Source organism: Salmo salar, chromosome ssa09 (genome assembly GCF_905237065.1).
Source record: "Salmo salar chromosome ssa09, Ssal_v3.1, whole genome shotgun sequence".
Classification (NCBI taxonomy): Eukaryota; Metazoa; Chordata; class Actinopteri; order Salmoniformes; family Salmonidae; genus Salmo; species Salmo salar.
Window position 1 is genome coordinate 41,667,501 of NC_059450.1, and position 20,225 is coordinate 41,687,725.

At 43.2% G+C, this 20,225-nt stretch overlaps 1 protein-coding gene across 2 annotated transcripts in view; it reads left to right on the top strand.

The window, feature by feature from the left end:
• The window catches only part of LOC106611366 (forkhead box protein N3), a 215,342-nt gene that overhangs the window by 174,382 nt on the left and 20,735 nt on the right, over positions 1-20,225 (top strand). The window lies entirely within an intron of this gene.

Sequence of the window (20,225 nt, forward strand, 5' to 3'; positions counted from 1 at the left end):
TACTGTTCTGGATCCTGTGGTGTATCTCTGTCTCTCTGGTATTTCATGTTCTGGGTCATGTGGTGTGTGTGATCCACTCAGGCTCTGAAGTGAAGTATGTGAAATGTGATCAGTTGCCTTGGCGACAGCAAGCCCGGCCAGAGCGAGTGTCAGGAAGAAAGCAGCAAGCTACAGGAAGTAGGCAGCAAGCTACAGGAAGATCACAGCAAGCAACAGGAAGATAGCAGCAAGTGACAGGAAGAAAACAGCAAGCGACAGGAAGAAAGCAGCAAGCGACAGGAAGAAAGCAGCAAACCACATGAAGAAAGCAGCAAGCCACAGGAAGAAAGCAGCAAGCCACAGGAAGAAAGAAAGCAGCAAGCTACAGGAAGAAAGAAAGCAGCAAGCTACAGGAAGAAAGAAAGCAGCAAGCTACAGGAAGAAAGAAAGCAGCAAGCTACAGGAAGAAAGAAAGCAGCAAGCTACAGGAAGAAAGCAGCAAGCTACAGAAAGATGGCATCAAGCTACAGGAAGAAAGCAGCTAGCTACAGGAAGATAGCAGTTAGCTACAGGAAGAAAGCAGTTAGCTACAGGAAGAAAGCAGTTAGCTACAGGAAGTTAGCAGCAAGAGACAGGAAGAAAGCAGTTAGCTACAGGAAGAAATTAGTACGCTTCAGGAAGATAGCAGCTAGAGACAGGAAGAAAGCAGTAAGCTACAGGAGAGATTCCTTTAGAGGAGAGAGTGAGAGAGAGGGACGGGGGAGAGAGAAATAGAGAGTGAGAGAAAAGGGATAGTAACAATGCAAGTATGGAAAGATCCTGCCCTTCTTTCAGACCCCTTTAACCTCTATGGGCTAGGTGGGACGCTAGCGTCCCCCCCGTGGTGCACTCCATCAACAGCAGGTGCATTTCAAGAGCGGCAAATTTGAAACCAAATAAATGTCAAAATTCAAATTTTTCAAACATACAACTATCTTACACCCTTTGAAAGATAAACATCTCCTTAATCTAACCACGTTGTCCGATTTCAAAAAGGTTTTACGGCGAAAGCATAAAGTTAGATTATGTTAGGAGAGTACATTGACAATAGCTGTGTGTAATGTTTTGTCAATTCAAAGACAGGGTCACCAAAACCATAAAACCAGCTAAAATGATGCACTAACCTTTTACAATCTCCATCAGATGACACTCCTAGGACATTATGTTAGACAATGCATGCATTTTTAGTTCTATCAAGTTCATATTTATATCCAAAAACAGCGTTTTACTATGGCATTGATGTTGAGGAAATCGTTTCCCTCCAATAACCGGCAGTCAAGTCAGCACCACAAATTAAATAATTAAAATTAGAAAACGTTGGTAAAATATTATATTGTCATTTAAAGAATTATAGATTTACATCTCTTGAACGCAATCAACTTGCCAGATTTAAAAATAACCTTACTGGGAAATCACACTTTGCAATAATCTGAGCACTGCGCCCAGAAAAATACGCGTTGCGATACAGACTAGCCACCATGTTGGGGAGATCTAAAATCGAAAATACTATGTAAATAATCCATTACCTTTGATTCTCTTCATCAGATGTCACTTCCAGGTATCACAGGTCCATAACGAATGTAGTTTTGTTCAAAAAAGCTCATCATTTATGTCCAAAAATCTCCGTCTTGTTAGCACATGATCTAAGCCCGCCGGACTTCACTTCATGAACGAGGGGAAAAAATATATTTACGTTCGTTCAAACATGTCAAACGTTGTATAGCATAAATCATTAGGGCCTTCTTTAACCAGAACATGAATAATATTCAAGGTGGACGAATGCATTCTCTTTTATAACGTATTGGAACGAGGGTACCCAACATGAACTCGCGCGCAGAGTCTAATCGGCCATCACCGTTCCATGGCTCTTGTTCGGTCAGATCTCACAGTAAAAGACTCAAAACACTTTGTAAAGGCTGGTGACATCTAGTGGAAGCAATAGGAAGTGCCAAAATATTCCTCAGCCCCTGTGTTTTTCAATGGCATAGGTTTAAAGGTAATACAACACATCAGATATCCACTTCCTGTCAGAATCTGTCTCAGGGTTTTGCCTGCCAAATGAGTTCTGTTATACTCACAGACACCATTCAAACAGTTTTAGAAACTTTAGGGTGTTTTCTATCCATATATAATAAGTATATGCATATTCTAGTTACTGGGTAGGATTAGTAACCAGATTAAATCGGGTACGTTTTTTTATCCAGCCGTGAAAATACTGCCCCCTAGCCCCAACAGGTTAATAATTTAGCCACTCTACTAAGTAAAACTCCTCTTTAAGACCCTCTCCTCTTTCTCAAAAGAACCTTCTTGTTTCTGAATACTCTCTTTCCCTTGTCTGTTAGACAAGTCTGTGTGTGTCTGTTGTTGCGTTGCGTGACAGTTGTTGTGGACTCAGAACAAGCCAGGGACCCAAGAGGAAAGGAAAGGAATATCATATTGCAGATTTGAAGGAATAGTGCAGACTAAAATCTTGAGTTTATAAGTCTATATTCCATATACTGTTGACAGAATTCTGTGAACTCATAGAGCAAGATTTATACAACATATTAAGGATTTAAACTGTATGCCAAACTTCTTCCTTTAAAGGTTTTGAGTTTATGCCGTGAGCGTTTGTGGTAGATGGTGTCAGATTGTGGTAAATTGTGTCATTCTGGTAACAAATGCTGACATTTAAAAAACGTGCCGTAGAATTCTGCGGCACCCGGCAAGCTGTGCTGCGGTACGCCACAACTTTTAAAGGAAGAACCACTGTATGAAGTATTAGGAGCTATCCCTTTGAGAGAGAGAGAGTTACTCATGGATGAAGGAGCCATGTGAGGGGGACCTAGAATAATTTGGACACCAGCAGGGCTTGTCTGGGGAAGCGTGTTAGTGTTACACACATTCTACTCTTGTTAGGGTGTTACCGCTACATGTTCTCGTCATGCTCCATTTACACACACACACAAACACACACACACACACACACACACACACACAGCATGGAGCTTGATGAAAACACACACACACACTTACACACTTACACACTTACACACACACATGCGCACACACACACACACACACACACAGCATGGAGCTTGATCAAACACACACACACACGCACAACACACACACACACACACACACACACACACACACACACACACACAGCATGGAGCTTGATCAACACACACACACACACAAACACAATCATTCACACACTTACTTTAATGCCTGGCTTCACACACAACTCCTCAGTGTATACAAGCCCCATTCAAATCAGATCTTACACGGTCCTACTGGTGAGATGCTACATAGGGATCTGCACTGGTTCTCTGGTACACTGTTTACATGGTTGGGTTGGTTAGTCGCTCTCCTCTCTTCTCTTCAGCTCATGCTGCAGACTACTCTCAGCTTCCACTTCACTCTTTGGCTTGCTGCTCTCTCTCTCTCTCTCTCTCTCTCTCTCTCTCTCTCTCTCTCTCTCTCTCTCTCACACACACACACACACCTTTTTCTCTCTCTCTCTCACACACTTTTTTTTTCTCTCTCTCTCTCTCTCTCACACACACACACACACTTTTCTCTCTCTCTCTCTCACTTTCTCTATCTCTCTCGCACTTTCTCTCTCACTCTGCTCTCTCTCTCTCTCTCTCTCGCTCTCTCTTTCTCTCAATTCAAAGGGCTTTATTGGCATAGGAAACATATGTTTATATTGCCAAAGCAAGTGAAAAAGAAAATAAACAAAAGGGAGATAAACGATTGAAATAAACAATCAGAAATTAACAGTAAACATTATAGTCACAAAAGTTTTAGTCAGGTATTCTGCCACTGTGTACTCTCTGGGCCAAATAGCATTCTAGTTTGCTCTGTTTTTTTGTTGATTCTTTACAATTCTTTCCAGTTTTTATATTTTTGTTTTCTCGTGATTTGGTTGGGTCTAATCGTTTTCCTGTTCAGCACCAGCTGACTGACAGGACTCTTCTCCAGGTCCATCTCTCTATAGGTGATGGATTTGTTATGGAAGGTTTGAGAATCACTTCCTTTTAGGTGGTTGTATAATTCAATTGCTCTTTTCTGGATTTTGCTTATTAGCTAGAATCATTTTGTATGCAGATTCTCAATTTGGTGTTTGTCCCATTTTCAAATCAAATCAAATGTATTTATATAGCCCTTCTTACATCAGCTGATATCTCAAAGTGCTGTACAGAAACCCAGCCTAAAACCCCAAACAGCAAGCAATGCAGGTGTAGAAGCACGGTGGCTAGGAAAAACTCCCTAGAAAGGCCAAAACCTAGGAAGAAACCTAGAGAGGAACCAGGCTATGAGGGGTGGCCAGTCCTCTTCTGACTGTGCCGGGTGGAGATTATAACAGCACATGGCCAAGATGTTCAAATGTTCATAAATGACCAGCATGGTCAAATAATAATAATCACAGTTGTCGAGGGTGCAACAAGTCAGTACCTCAAGAGTAAATGTCAGTTGGCTTTTCATAGCCGATCATTGAGAGTATCTCTACCGCTCCTGCTGTCTCTAGAGAGTTGAAAACAGCAGGTCTGGGACAGGTAGCACGTCCGGTGAACAGGTCAGGATTCCATAGCCGCAGGCAGAACAGTTGAAACTGGAGCAGCAGCACGGCCAGGTGAACTGGGGACAGCAAGGAGTCATCATGTCAGGTAGTCCTGAGGCATGGTCCTAGGGCTCAGGTCCTCCGAGAGAGAGAAAGAAAGAAAGAGAGAAAGAGAGAATTAGAGAGAGCATACTTAAATTCACACAGGACGCCGGATAAGACAGGAGAAATACTCCAGATATAACAGACTGACCCTAGCCCCCCGACACATAAACTACTGCAGCATAAATACTGGAGGCTGAGACAGGAGGGGTCAGGAGACACTGTGGCCCCATCCGACGATACCCCCGGACAGGGCCAAACAGGAAGGATATAACCCCACCCACTTTGCCAAAGCACAGCCCCCACACCACTAGAGGGATATCTTCAAACACCAACTTACCATCCTGAGACAAGGCCGAGTATAGCCCACAAAGTTCTCCGCCACGGCACAACCCAAGGGGGGGCGCCAACCCAGACAGGAAGACCACGTCAGTGACTCAACCCACTCAAGTGACGCACCCCTCCTAGGGACGGCATGGAAGAACACCAATAAGCCAGTGACTCTGGCCCCTGTAATAGGGTTAGAGGCAGAGAATCCCAGTGGAGAGAAGAGAACTGGACAGGCAGAGACAGCAAGGGCGGTTCGTTGCTCCAGAGCCTTTCCGTTCACCTTCACACTCCTGGGCCAGACTATATTCAATCATAGGACCCACTGAAGAGATGAGTCTTCAGTAAAGACTTAAAGGTTGAGACCGAGTCTGCGTCTCTCACATGGGTAGGCAGACTATTATATAAAAATGGAGCTCTATAGGAGAAAGCCCTGCCTCCAGCTGTTTGCTTAGAAATTCTAGGGATAATTAGGAGGCCTGCGTCTTGTGACCGTAGCGTACGTGTAGGTATGTACGGCAGGACCAAATCGGAAAGATGGTAGGAGCAAGCCCATGTAATGCTTTGTAGGTTAGCAGTAAAACCTTGAAATCAGCCCTTGCCTTAACAGGAAGCCAGTGTAGGGAGGCTAACACTGGAGTAATATGATCAAATTTTTTGCTTCTAGTCAGGATTCTAGCAGCCGTATTTAGCACTAACTGAAGTTTATTTAGTGCTTTACTCGGGTAGCCGGAAAGTAGAGCATTGCAGTAGTCCAACCTAGAAGTAACAAAAGCATGGATTAATTTTTCTGCATCATTTGTGGACAGAAGGTTTCACATTTTTGCAATGTTACGTAGATGGAAAAAAGCTGCCCTTGAAACAGTCTTGATATGTTCTTCAAAAGAGAGATCAGGGTCCAGAGTAACGCCGAGGTCCTTCACAGTTTTATTTGAGACGACTGTACAACCATCAAGATTAATTGTCAGATTTAACAGAAGATCTCTATGTTTCTTGGGACCTAGAACAAGCATCTCTGTTTTGTCCGAGTTTAAAAGTAGAAAGTTTGCAGCCATCCACTTCCTTATGTCTGAAACACAGGCTTATAGCGAGGGCAATTTTGGGGCTTCACCATGTTTCATTGAAATGTACAGCTGTGTGTCATCCGCATAGCAGTGAAATTTAACATTATGTTTTCGAATGACATCCCCAAGAGGTAAAATATATAGTGAAAACAATAGTGGTCCTAAAACGGAATCTTGAGGAACACCGAAATGTACAGTTGATTTGTCAGAGGACAAACCATTCACAGAGACAAACTGATATCTTTCCGACAATAAGGTCTAAACCAGGCCAGAACTTGTCCGTGTAGACCAATTTGGGTTTCCAATCTCTCCAAAAGAATGTGGTGATCGATGGTATCAAAAGCAGCACTAAGATCTAAGAGCACGAGGACAGATGCAGAGCCTCGGTCTGACATCATTAAAAGGTCATTTACCACCTTCACAAGTGCAGTCTCAGTGCTATGATGGGGTCTAAAACCAGATTGAAGCGTTTCGTATACATTGTTTGTCTTCAGGAAGGCAGTGAGTTGCTGCGCAACAGCTTTTTCTAAACTTTTTGAGAGGAATGGAAGATTGGATATAGGCCGATAGTTTTTTATATTTTCTGGGTCAAGGATTGGCTTTTTCAAGAGAGGCTTTATTACTGCCACTTTTAGTGAGTTTGGTACACATCCGGTGGATAGAGAGCCGTTTATTATGTTCAACATAGGATGTCCAAGCACAGGAAGCAGCTCTTTCAGTAGTTTAGTTGGAATAGGGTCCAGTATGCAGCTTGAAGGTTTAGAGGCCATGATTATTTTCATCATTGTGTCAAGAGATATAGTACTAAAACACTTTAGTGTCTCCCTTGATCCTAGGTCCTGGCAGAGTTGTGCAGACTTTGAAGGAATACGCAGATTTAAAGAGGAGTACGTAATTTGCTTTCTAATGATCATGATCTTTTCCTCAAAGAAGTTCAGGAATTTATTACTGCTGAAGTGATAGCCATCCTCTCTTGGGGAATGCTGCTTTTTAGTTAGCTTTGCGACAGTATCAAAAATACATTTTGGATTGTTCTTATTTTCCTCAATTAAGTTGGAGAAATAGGATGATCGAGCAGCAGTGAGGGCTCTTCGATACTGCACGGTACTGTCTTTCCAAGCTAGTCAGAAGACTTCCAGTTTGGTGTGGCGCCATTTCCGGGTCAATTTTCTGGAAGCTTGCTTCAGAGCTCGTGTATCTTCTGTATACCAGGGAGCTAGTTTCTTATGACAAATGTTTTTAGTTTATAGGGATGCAACTGCATCTAGGGTATTGCGCAAAGTTAAATTGAGTTCCTCAGTTAGGTGGTTAACTGATTTTTGTCCTCTGATGTCCTTGGGTAGGCAGAGGGAGTCTGGAAGGGCATCAAGGAATCTTTGGGTTATCTGAGAATTTATAGCACGACTTTTGATGCTTCTTGGTTGGGGTCTGAGCATAGTATTTGTTGCGATTGCAAACGTAATTAAATGGTGGTCCTATAGTCCAGGATTATGAGGAAAAACATTAAGATCCACAACATTTATTCCACGGGACAAAACTAGGTCAGTATGACTGTGGCAGTGAGTAGGTCCAGAGACATGTTGGACAAAACCCACTGAGTCGATGATGGCTCCGAAAGCCTTTTGGAGTGGGTATGTGGACTTTTCCATGTGAATATTAATGTCACCAAAAATGTGAATATTATCTGCTGTGACTACAATGTCCGATAGGAATTCAGGGAACTCAGTGAGGAATGCTGTATATGGCCCAGGAGGCCTGTAAACAGTAGCTATAAAAAGTGATTGAGTAGGCTGCATAGATTTCATGACTAGAAGCTCAAAAGACGAAAACGTCATTGTTGTTTTTTTTGTAAATTGAAATTTGCTATCGTAAATGTTAGCAACACCTCCGCCTTTGCGGGATGCACGGGGGATATGGTCACTAGTGTAACCAGGAGGTGAGGCCTAATTTAACACAGTAAATTCATCAGGCTTAAGCCATGTTTCAGTCAGGCCAATCACATCAAGATTTTGATCAGTGATTAGTTCATTGACTATAACTGCCTTTGAAGTGAGGGATCTAACATTAAGTAGCCCTATTTTGAGATGTGAGGTATCACGATCTCTTTCAATAATGGCAGGAATGGAGGAGGTCTTTATTCTAGTGAGATTGCTAAGGCGAACACCGCCATGTTTAGTTTTGCACAACCTAGGTTGAGGCACAGACACGGTCTCAATGGGGATAGCTGAGCTGACTACACTGACTGTGCTAGTGGCAGACTCCACTAAGCTGGCAGGCTGTCTAACAGCCTGCTGCCTGGCCTGCACCCTATTTCATTGTGGAGCTAGAAGAGTTAGAGCCCTGTCTATGTTCGTAGATAAGTTGAGAGCACCCCTCCAGCTAGGATGGAGTCCGTCACTCCTCAACAGGCCAGGCTTGGTCCTGTTTGTGGGTGAGTCCCAGAAAGAGGGCCAATTATCTACAAATTCTATCTTTTGGGAGGGGCAGAAAACAGTTTTCAACCAGCGATTGAGTTGTGAGACTGCTGTAGAGCTCATCACTCCCCCTAACTGGGAGGGGGCCAGAGACAATTAATCGATGCCGACACATCTTTCTAGCTGATTTACACGCTGAAGCTACGTTGCGCTTGGTGACCTCTGACTGTTTCATCCTATCATAATTTTGGGAATTCTTGGTTGGGGAGTCGTCCCCAGACCTCACAACCGTAGAGAGAAATAGATTCTACAACTGATTTCTAGCCAGATTCTAATTGGGATGTCAAATTGATGGCGTAGAATGCCCTTCTTGCCTTGTCTCTCAGATCATTCACAGCTTTGTGGAAGTCACCTGTGGCGCTGATGTTTAGGCCAAGGTAGGTGTAGTTTTTTTTATGTTTTCTTGGGCAATAGCGGAATTTGGTGGAATTTGTATTTGTAGTCCTGGCCACTGGACATTTTCGTCTTACTGCGATTAACCGCAAGGGCCCAAGTCTGACATAATCTGTACTGAAGATTTAGGTGCTGCTATAGGCCCTCCTTTTTTTGGGACAGAAGCACCAGATCATCTGCAAACAATAAAGTAGGGTGAGGCCCGGTGCTTCAGACTGTTCTAGAGCCCTCGCCAATTCATTGATATAAATGTTGAAGAGGGTGGGGCTCAATCTGCATCCCTGTCTCAACCCACGGCCCTCAGGAAATAAATTAGTTTTCGGCCTATTTTAACCGCACGCTTGTTTGTGTACAGGGATGTTGTATGTTTTCCCCCCCAATACCGCTTGCCATCAACCCTCATGCCAAAATGAGTCGAAAGCTTTTTTGAAATCAACAAAGCATGAGAAGACTTTGCCTTTGTTTTGGTTTGTTTGTTTGTCAATTAGGGTGTGCAGGGTGAATATGTGGTCTGTTGTATGGTAATTTGGTTAAAAGCCAATTGGACATTTGCTTAGTATATTGTTTTCACTGAGGCAATGTACTAGTCTGCTATTAAAGATAATGCAGAGGATTTTCACAATGTTGCTGTTGATGCATATCCCACGGTAGTTATTGGGGTCAAATTTGTCTCCACTTTTGTGAATTGGGGTGATCCGTCCTTGGTTCCAAATATTGGGGAAGATGCCAGAGCTGAGGATGATGTTAACCTGTCTGGGAACCTGGGACGTTTGCGTCCCACCCTAGTCAACAGCCAGTGGATTCGCGTCGCGCGAAATACAAATACCTCATAAATGCTATAACTTCAATTTCTCAAACATATGACTATTTTACGCCATTTTATAGATACACCTCTCCTGAATCGAACCACGTTGTCCGATTTCAAAAAGGCTTTACAGCAAAAGCAAAACATTAGATTATGTTAGGAGAGTGCCTGCCAAAAATAATCACACTGCCATTTTCAAAGCAACTAGCATGCATCACAAATACCCAAAACACAGCTAAATGCAGCACTAACCTTTGACAATCTTCATCAGATGACACTCCTAGGACATCATGTTACACAACACATGCATTTTCTGTTCAATAAAGTTCATATTTATATATAAAAACAGCATTTTACATTGGCGTGTGACGCTCAGAAAATATTTTCCCTCAAATGCTTCCGGTGAACCAGCGCTACAATTTACTAAATTACTATTCGAAAACATTGTTAAAATGTAATATTGTCATTCAAAGAATTATAGATTAACATCTCGTGAATGCAATCGCATTGCCAGATTTAAAAATAACTTTACTGGGAAATCACACTTTGCAATAAACGAGGTGCTATGCTCAGAAAAATAGGCTAGGCGATACAGGTTAGCGCTATCTTGCAACCATCTAAAATCAAATATACTATTGTAAATATTCCCTTACCTTTGATTATCTTCATCAGAAGGCACTTCCAGGCATCCCAGGTCCACAACAAAGGTAGTTTTGTTCGAAAAAGTTAATAATTTATGTCCCAATAGCTCCTTCTTGTTAGCGCGTTCCGAAGGCTACTCATAATGTACGAGGCTCGCGGGACTTGTCGTCACAAATGTGCAAAAAATATATATTTACGTTCGTTCAAACATGTAAAACGTTGTATAACATAAATCTTTAGGGCCTTTTTCAATCAGAGGTTCAATAATATTCAAGGCGGACGATTGCATTGTCTTACTAAACGTTTCGGAACGAAAGGTACCCACGGGCGCCCGCGTCATAGTAGTAATGGCCCTCCCCCTATGACCAACTTTCCAGGCCTCTCGTTCGGTCAGTTTTTATTGGAGAAGACTCAAACCACTTTGTAAAGACTGTTGACATCTAGTGGAAGCCTTAAGAAGTGCTAAATGAATCCTAACTCACGGTGTGTTTCATAGCAAAGTGTTGAAGGTGATTCCACAAATCAGATTTCCACTTCCTGCATGGAATCTTCTCAGATTTTTGCATATGAGTTCTGTTATACTCACAGACACCATTCAAACAGTTTTAGAAACTTTAGAGTGTTTTCTATCCAAATCTACTAATTATATGCATATTCTAGTTACTGGGCAGGAGTAGTAACCAGATTAAATCGGGTACGTTTTTTATCCGGCCGTGCAAATACTGCCCCCTAGCCCCAACAGGTTAAACAGTTTAAGTATAGCCAATTGGAATTTGTAGTCTGTATGATTTCATTTAGGATACCATCAACCCCACAGGCCTTTTTGGGTTGAAGGGTTTGTATTTTGTTGTGTAGTTCATTCAAGGTAATTGGAGAATCCAGTGGGTTCTGGTAGTCTTTAGTTGATCATGTATATGTTTTTGCTGTTTGTTTTTTGATATAGGGCCCAAAAAAATTGAATTGGAGAAGACACTATTACTGTGAAACGTTTCATCCAGGAAGTTGTCTAAAAGGGATTGAATTTGTTGTTGGCTAATTGTTTTCTGGTAGGTTTCTACACTACTTTCCTTCCATCTACAGCATTTCTTAACCTGTCTGGGCTTGTGGGATGCTTGCGTCCCATCCTAATCAACAGCCAGTGGAATCGCGTCGCGCTAAATGCAAAACCTCATAAATGCTATAACTTCAATTTCTCAAACATATGACTATTTTACACCGTTTTATAGATACACCTCTCCTGAATCGAACCACGTTGTCTGATTTCAAAAAGGCTTTACAGCAAAAGCAAAACATTAGATTATGTCAGCAGAGTACCCAGCCAGAAATAATCACACAGCCATTTTCAAAGCAACTAGCATGCATCACAAATACCCAAAACACAGCTAAATGCAGCACTAACCTTTGACAACCTTCATCAGATGACACTCCTAGGACATCATGTTACACAACACATGCATTTTTTGTTCGATAAAGTTCATATTTATATATAAAAACAGCATTTTACATCGGCGCATGACGTTCAGAAAATCTTTTCCCTCAAATGCTTCCGATGAATCAGCGCTACAATTTACAAAATTACTATTCGAAAACATTGTTAAAATGTAATATTGTCATTCAAAGACTTATAGATTAACATGTCTTGAATGCCATCTCTTTGCCAGATTTAAAAATAACTTTACTGGGAAATCACACTTTGCAATAAACGACGTGGTATGCCCAGAAAAAAAGTCTAGGCTATAAATGTTGGAGCCATCTTGGAACAATCAACCATCAAAAATACTATTGTAAATAATCCCCTACCTTTGATTATCTTTATCAGAAGGCACTTCTAGGAATCCCAGGTCCATAACAAATGTAGTTTTGTTTAAAAAAGTTTATAATTTATGTCCCAATAGTGTTTGCGCGCTCCGAAGGCTAGTGAAAATGTACCGTGTGCGTCTGACTTGTCGTCAGGAATGAGCAAAAAAAATATATTTAAGTTCGTTCAAACATGTCAAACGTTGTATAACATAAATCTTTAGGGGCTTTTTCAACCAGGGCTTCAATAATATTCCATTGGGACGGTTGCATTGTCTTTCAAAACGTTTCGAAAATGGAGAGTACCCATGGGCGCCGACGTCACAATGGTAATGGCCCATCCCCTGTGACCAAGATAAACATCCTCTCTTTCAGTCAATTTTGATAGTAGGAGACTCAAACCACTTTGTAAAGACTGGGGACATCTAGTGGAAGCCATAGGAAGTGGTAAATGAATCACAAGCCCCTGTGTGTTTCAATGGCAAATGTTTGAAGTGATATCCACACATCAGATTTCAGTTTCCTGTCAGGATTTGTCTCAGGGTTTTGACTGCCATATGAGTTCTGTTATACTCACAGACACCATTCAAACAGTTTTAGAAACTTTAGGGTGTTTTCTATCCAAATCAAACAATTATATGCATATTCTAGTTACTGGGCAGGAGTAGTAACCCGATTAAATCGGGTACGTGCAAATACTGCCCCCTAGCCCTAACAGGTTATTAATATTATGCAGTTTGTTTGGCTTTGATGCCTCATAATTGACTATTGCTCTTTTCAAGTAGGCTTTGATTGTGCTGTCATCTGATAGGGGTGTCAGTGGGCTGAGTGTGAACGCTCTGAGAGACTCTGGGTTGAGGTCGTTGATAAAGTAGTCTACAGTACTACTCCCAAGAGATGAGCTGTAGGTGTACCTACCGTAGAAGTCCCCTCGAAGCCTACCATTGGCTATGTACAGACCCAGCCTGCGACAGAACTACAGGAGTTGGGACCTGTATTTGTTGATTATTTTGTCATAGTTGTGCTCTCTCTCTCTCTCTCTGTCTCTCTCTCTCTCTCGCTCCCTCTTAGTGACAGTAGTTCGGAGTGACTGTGTGTGTTTACTCTGTTGAACATCTGTTGCTGTGCCTTTAATGTCAAGTGTTGCTAATTGAGTTATCCTGAACACAGCACTTTAAGGCCCCTCAGATGTTTGCTGAACACCGGGTTGTAACACTTAGTGAATAATAGACCGACTTGAACACAGTTTATAATAAATGGATCAAAACAAAAAGACTCAGCGAAGAGGAGTGAGGAAAGGAGGGGAGGGAGGAGGATGGGAGAGGAGAGAAGAGGAGGGAAAGTAAGGGAAAGTGAGGAGAGGAGAAGGAGAGGACAGCCATATCATGTACTGTATATCAACCACACCAGCCTTAACGTCAATCACAAGCTTTTCATTCTGACTGCAAACACTCTGATCCTGACCACAATGTCTCTGATCCTGACCCCAATGTCTCTGATCCTGACCCCAATGTCTCTGATCCTGACCCCAATGTCTCTGATCCTGACCCCAATGTCTCTGATCCTGACCCCAATGTCTCTGATCCTGACCACAATGTCTCTGATCCTGACCCCAATGTCTCTGATCCTGACCCCAATGTCTCTGATCCTGACCCCAATGTCACAGTGTTTGACTGTATAATTTGTGACCACAAACCTGCTTATGCTGCAAATCTCCTTTTTCTCGTAGTCCTTTCCTGCAGTCCAATGACCTAGTGACCTCATGGGTGGAATGTTAGAAATATTTTTCATAATTTCATAATTAATTAATAAACATTATTTAATTTTTTTATGTTGGAAATCCAGTGTTTCTATGTCAAATGGTTTTGTTATATATTCAGTCTTCTGTGATGTATATCAAGTGTAATATTGGGATGCAAACTCAAAATGGAATATATTTCAACTCTATATCTGACATGATACTGGTGCATTCTTTTAAAAAAACATAATCATGTGTGTGAGGTGTTGTTTAAGACATCCAAGAAACACTCTGTGTGACCTGGATTCAGCCCACTGCAGTAAAATGTTAATGCTTGTGGTATACAGTAGAGCAGAGATTGTTTATTATCCGTTAGTTTAAGCTGTTGGTAACACACACACACACACACACACACACACACACACACACACACACACACACACACACACACACACACACACACACACACACACCCCTGCTATGACCCAGGAGAAGCCATTCCATTAGTTTGATAAACACACTCTGTTACCTGGCAACAACATGGATGGCCTATTTTTATATCTTCAACATCTACATGTCTGATTCTGTCTCTGCTCTGAGTCTGTCTCTGCTCTGAGTCTGTCTCTGCTCTGAGTCTGTCTCTGCTCTGTCTCTGCTCTGAGTATGTCTCTGCTCTGAGTCTCTCTCTGAGTCTGTCTCTGCTCTGCGTCTGTCTCTGCTCTGAGTATGTCTCTGAGTCTGTCTCTGCTCTGAGTCTGTCTCTGCTCTGTCTCTGCTCTGAGTCTGTCTCTGCTCTGAGTCTGTCTCTGCTCTGAGTCTGTCTCTGCTCTGTCTGTCTCTGAGTCTGCCTCTGCTCTGAGTCTGTCTCTGCTCTGTCTCTGCTCTGAGTCTGTCTCTGCTCTATCTCTGCTCTGAGTCTGTCTTTGCTCTGAGTCTGTCTCTGCTCTGTCTCTGCTGAGTCTCTCTGCTCTGTCTGTCTCTGAGTCTGCCTCTGCTCTGGCTCTGCTCTGAGTCTGTCTCTGCTCTGTCTCTGCTGTGAGTCTGTCTCTGCTCTGAGTCTGTCTCTGAGTCTGTCTCTGCTCTGAGTCTGTCTCTGCTCTGAGTCTGTCTCTGCTCTGTCTCTGTTCTGAGTCTGTCTCTGCTCTGAGTCTGTCACTGCTCTGTCTCTGCTCTGAGTCTGTCTCTGAGTTTGTCTCTGCTCTGTCTCTGCTCTGAGCTTGTCTCTGCTCTGAGTCTGTCTCTGCTCTGAGTCTGTCTCTGCTCTGTCTCTGCTCTGAGTCTGTCTCTGCTCTGTCTCTGCTCTGAGTCTGTCTCTGCTCTGAGTCTGTCTCTGCTCTGTCTCTGCTCTGAGTCTGTCTCTGCTCTGTCTGCTCTGAGTTTGTCTCTGCTCTGAGTTTGTCTCTGCTCTGAGTCTGTCTCTGAGTCTGTCTCTGAGTCTGACTCTGAGTCTGACTCTGAGTCTGACTCTGCTCTGAGCCTGTCTCTGCTCTGTCTCTGCTCTGAGTCTGTCTCTGAGTCTGTCTCTGAGTCTGACTCTGCTCTGAGCCTGTCTCTGCTCTGAGTCTGTCTCTGAGTCTGTCTCTGCTCTGAGTCTGTCTCTGCTCTAAGTCTGTCTCTGCTCTGTCTCTGATCTGAGTCTGTCTCTGCTCCGAGTCTGTCTCTGCTCCAAGTCTGTCTCTGCTCTGAGTCTGTCTCTGCTCTGTCTCTGATCTGAGTCTGTCTCTGCTCCGAGTCTGTCTCTGCTGTGAGTCTGTCTCTGCTGTGAGTCTGTCTCTGCTCTGAGTCTGTCTCTGCTCTGTCTCTGTTCTGAGTCTGTCTCTGCTCTGAGTCTGTCACTGCTCTGTCTCTGCTCTGAGTCTGTCTCTGAGTTTGTCTCTGCTCTGTCTCTGCTCTGAGCTTGTCTCTGCTCTGAGTCTGTCTCTGCTCTGAGTCTGTCTCTGCTCTGTCTCTGCTCTGAGTCTGTCTCTGCTCTGTCTCTGCTCTGAGTCTGTCTCTGCTCTGAGTCTGTCTCTGCTCTGTCTCTGCTCTGAGTCTGTCTCTGCTCTGTCTGCTCTGAGTTTGTCTCTGCTCTGAGTCTGTCTCTGAGTCTGTCTCTGAGTCTGACTCTGAGTCTGACTCTGAGTCTGACTCTGCTCTGAGCCTGTCTCTGCTCTGTCTCTGCTCTGAGTCTGTCTCTGAGTCTGTCTCTGAGTCTGACTCTGCTCTGAGCCTGTCTCTGCTCTGAGTCTGTCTCTGAGTCTGTCTCTGCTCTGAGTCTGTCTCTGCTCTAAGTCTGTCTCTGCTCTGTCTCTGATCTGAGTCTGTCTCTGCTCCGAGTCTGTCTCTGCTCCAAGTCTGTCTCTGCTCTGAGTCTGTCTCTGCTCTGTCTCTGATCTGAGTCTGTCTCTGCTCCGAGTCTGTCTCTGCTGTGAGTCTGTCTCTGCTGTGAGTCTGTCTCTGCTCTGAGTCTGTCTCTGCTCTGTCTCTGAGTCTGTCTCTGCTCCGAGTCTGTCTCTGCTCTGAATCTTTCTCTGCTCTGAGTCTGACTCTGCTCTGAGCCTGTCTCTGCTCTGAGTCTGTCTCTGCTCTGAGTCTGTCTCTGAGTCTGTCTCTGCTCTGAGTCTGTTTCTGCTCTGAGTCTTACTCTGCTCTGAGTCTTACTCTGCTCTGAGCCTGTCTCTGCTCTGAGTCTGTCTCTGAGTCTTTCTCTGAGTCTGTCTCTGAGTCTGTCTCTGAGTCTCTCTGCTCTGAGTCTGTCTCTGCTGCTCCCTCAAATATATTCTCCCTTTTCCTGGAGGAGAGAGGTGGAGATAGAGGTTTTTTTATAGCCCTGTGTGTGTGTGGGTGTATGTGTGTGTGGACCACTCAATGGCTTTGGTAGAAAGGTTGCAGGTTGAAGTCCCATTTTGACTGTCCCCCAAACTCACCATATCCTGTTTAGGAGAGATTATTTCAAAATTGCTGAAAGTAAGGATAAGCGTAACAGGAGAAGGCAGGAAAAATGAAGACTTTTTTGGTTCTTAATGGAAGTGATTTCTGCTCTGTGTGCTAAAATGAGAACTGAACAACCTCAACATGCTTTCAAACATCCTCTTCCCTTATATAGTATTTATATTCTTGTTCTATCTACACTGAGTGTACAAAACATTAGGAACTCCTTCCTAATATTGAGTTCCATTTTTGCCCTCAGAACAGTCTCAATTTATCAGGGCATGGACTCTACAAGGTGTTGAAAGCGTTCTCCAGGGATGCTGGCCAATGTTGACTCTAATGCTTCCCACAGTTGTGTGAAGTTGGCTGTATGCCCTTTGGTTGGTGGACCATTCTTGATACACACAGGAATCTGTGGTGTGAAAAACCCAGCAGCATTGCAGTTCTTGACACAAACCGGTGCGCCTGGCTAGGGCTGTGGCGGTCACAAAATTTCATCAGCCAGTGATTGTCAAGCAAATAACTGTTGGTCTCACGGTAATTGACCGTTAATTAACATAAACACATTTAGCATCTCCTGGCTTCCACACATGTAGACCTTTAGAACATCTACATTTTAAAAAGTTGAATAAATCTATGTAATATAGCCTACACCTTCACAATAAATCCATTATTTCTTTTAGACAAGTCTAAAGAAGCATGATATGAAGAAAATGTAGTCTATTTCAGAAGAACAGAATAGCGTACTCTGAGTTGTCCTTATATACGGCAACTGCACCGCCCTCAACCGCAAAGCTCTCCAGAGGGTGGTGAGGTCTGCACAACGCATCACCGGGGGCAAACTACCTGTCCTCCATGACACCTACAGCACCCGAATGATCAGGAAGGCCAAAAAGATAATCAAGGACAACAACCACCCGAGCCACGGCCTGTTCACCCTGCTATCATCCAGAAGGCGAGGTCAGTACAGGTGCATCAAAGCTGGGACCGAGAGACTGAAAAATAGCTTCAATCTAAAGGCCATCAGACTGCTAAACAGCAGTCACTAACTCAGAGAGGCTGCTGCCTACATGGAGACCCAATCACTGGCCACTTTAACAAATGGATCACTAGTCACTTTATACAATGCCACTCTGAATAATGCCACTTTAATAATGTCTACATATCTTACATTACTCATATCACATGTATGTACTGTATTTTATACTATCTATTGCACCTTGCCTATGCTGCTCGGCCTTCGCTCATCCATATACTTACATGTACATATTCTCACTCACCCCTTTAGATTTGTGTAATAGCTAGTTGTTGGGGAGTTGTTAGATTACTTGTTAGATAAACTGCACCGTCAGAATTAGAAGCACAAGCATTTCGCTACACTCGCATTAACATCTGCTAACCATGTGTATGTGACAAATAAATGTTTTATTTGACCTTAACTTATTAAAACTAGATCATTTGATTTGATGTTAGGTCCTGATCTGGCTGTGCCAAATGATTGTTGGCTACGCTAGTTCATTTAGCAGGCAAGATTTGCTTAGAATTTCGTTGCATTATTTTATATTATTTTATAGTACGAAGAACAACAATTAAACAAAGCTGAATAAAATAGAAAGGATATTTTCTCCAAACAATTTGAGGAAGTACGCACATGTGGATATTCTGTGTTGGGTGGTTAACAAAGAAATAGGTACAGTGCCTTGCAAAAGTATTCATCCCCCTTGGTGTTTTTCCTATTTTGTTGCATTACAGCCTGTAATTTAAATGGATTTTTTATTTGGATTTCATGTAATGGACATACACAAAATAGTCCAAATTGGTGAATGAAATGAAAAAAATTACTTGTTTAAAAAAATTATTTACAAAAGAAACTGAAAAGTGGTGCGTGCATATGTATTCACCCCCTTTGATATGAACCCCGTAAATAAGATCTGGTGCAACCAATTACCTTCAGAAGTCACATAATTAATTAAATAAAGTCCACCAGTGTGCAATCTAAGTGTCACATGATCTGTCACATGATCTCAGTATATATACACCTGTTCTGAAAGGCACCAGAGTCTGCAACACCACTAAGCAAGGGGCACCACCAAGCAAGCGGCACCATGAAGACCAATGAGCTCTCCAAACAGGTCAGGGACAAAGTTGTGGAGAAGTACAGATCAGGGTTGGGATATAAAAAAATATCAGAAACTTTGAACATCCCATGGAGCACCATTAAATGCATTATTAAAAAGTGGAAAGAATATGGCGGCACAACAAACCTTCCAAGAGAGGTCCGCCCAGCGAAACTCACAGACCAGACAAGGAGACAATTAATCAGAGAGGCAACAAAGAGACCAAAGATAACCTTGAATAACCTGCAAAGCTCCACAGCGGAGATTGGAGTATCTCTCCATAGGACCACTTTAAGCCGTTCACTCCACATAGCTGGGCTTTACGGAAGAGTGTCCAGAAAAAAAGCCATTGCTTAAAGAAAACAATAAGCAAACACGTTTGGTGTTCTCCAAAATGCTTGTGGGAGACTCCCCAAACATATGAAAGAAGGTGCTCTGGTCAGATGAGACTAAAATCGAGCTATTTGGCCATCAAGGAAAATGCTATGTCTGGCGCAAACCCAACACCTCTCATCACCCCGAGAACCCTATCCCCACAGTGAAGCATGGTGGTGGTGGCAGCATCATGCTGTGGGGATGTTTTTTCATCGGCAGGGACTGGGAAATTGGTCAGAATTGAAGGAATGATGGATGGTGCTAAATACAAGGAAATTCTTGAGGGAAACCTGTTTCAGTCTTCCAGAGATTTGAGACTGGGACGGAGGTTCACCTTCCAGCAGGACAATGATCCTAAGCATACTGCTAAAGCAACACTCGAGTGGTTTAAGGGGAAACATTTAAATGTCTTGGATTGGCCTAGTCAAAGCCTGCCTGCCAGTCTGCTCTGTCTGTCTGCTTTGTCTGCCTGTCTGCCTGCCTGTCTGTCTGCGCTGTCTATCTGCTCTTTCTGTCTGTCTGTCTGTCTGTCTGTCTGTCTGTCTGTCTGTCTGTCTGTCTGTCTGTCTGTCTGTCTGTCTGTCTGCTGCCTGTCTGCTCTGTCTGTCTGCTTTGTCTGTCTGCTCTTTCTGTCTGTCTGCTGCCTGTCTGTCTGTCTGTCTGTCTGTCTGTCTGTCTGTCTGTCTGTCTGTCTGTCTGTCTGTCTGTCTGTCTGTCTGTCTGTCTGTCTGCCTATATGCCTGTTTTCCCTGTCTTCTCTGTGTGTGCTCCACTGCTCGTCTTTGTGAGTATAGAAACCGGTGTGTGTGTGTGTGTGTGTGTGTGTGTGTGTGTGTGTGTGTGTGTGTGTGTGTGTGTGTGTGTGTGTGTGTGTGTGTGTGTGTGTGTGTGTGTGTAAAGAAACCTTTCTCCGT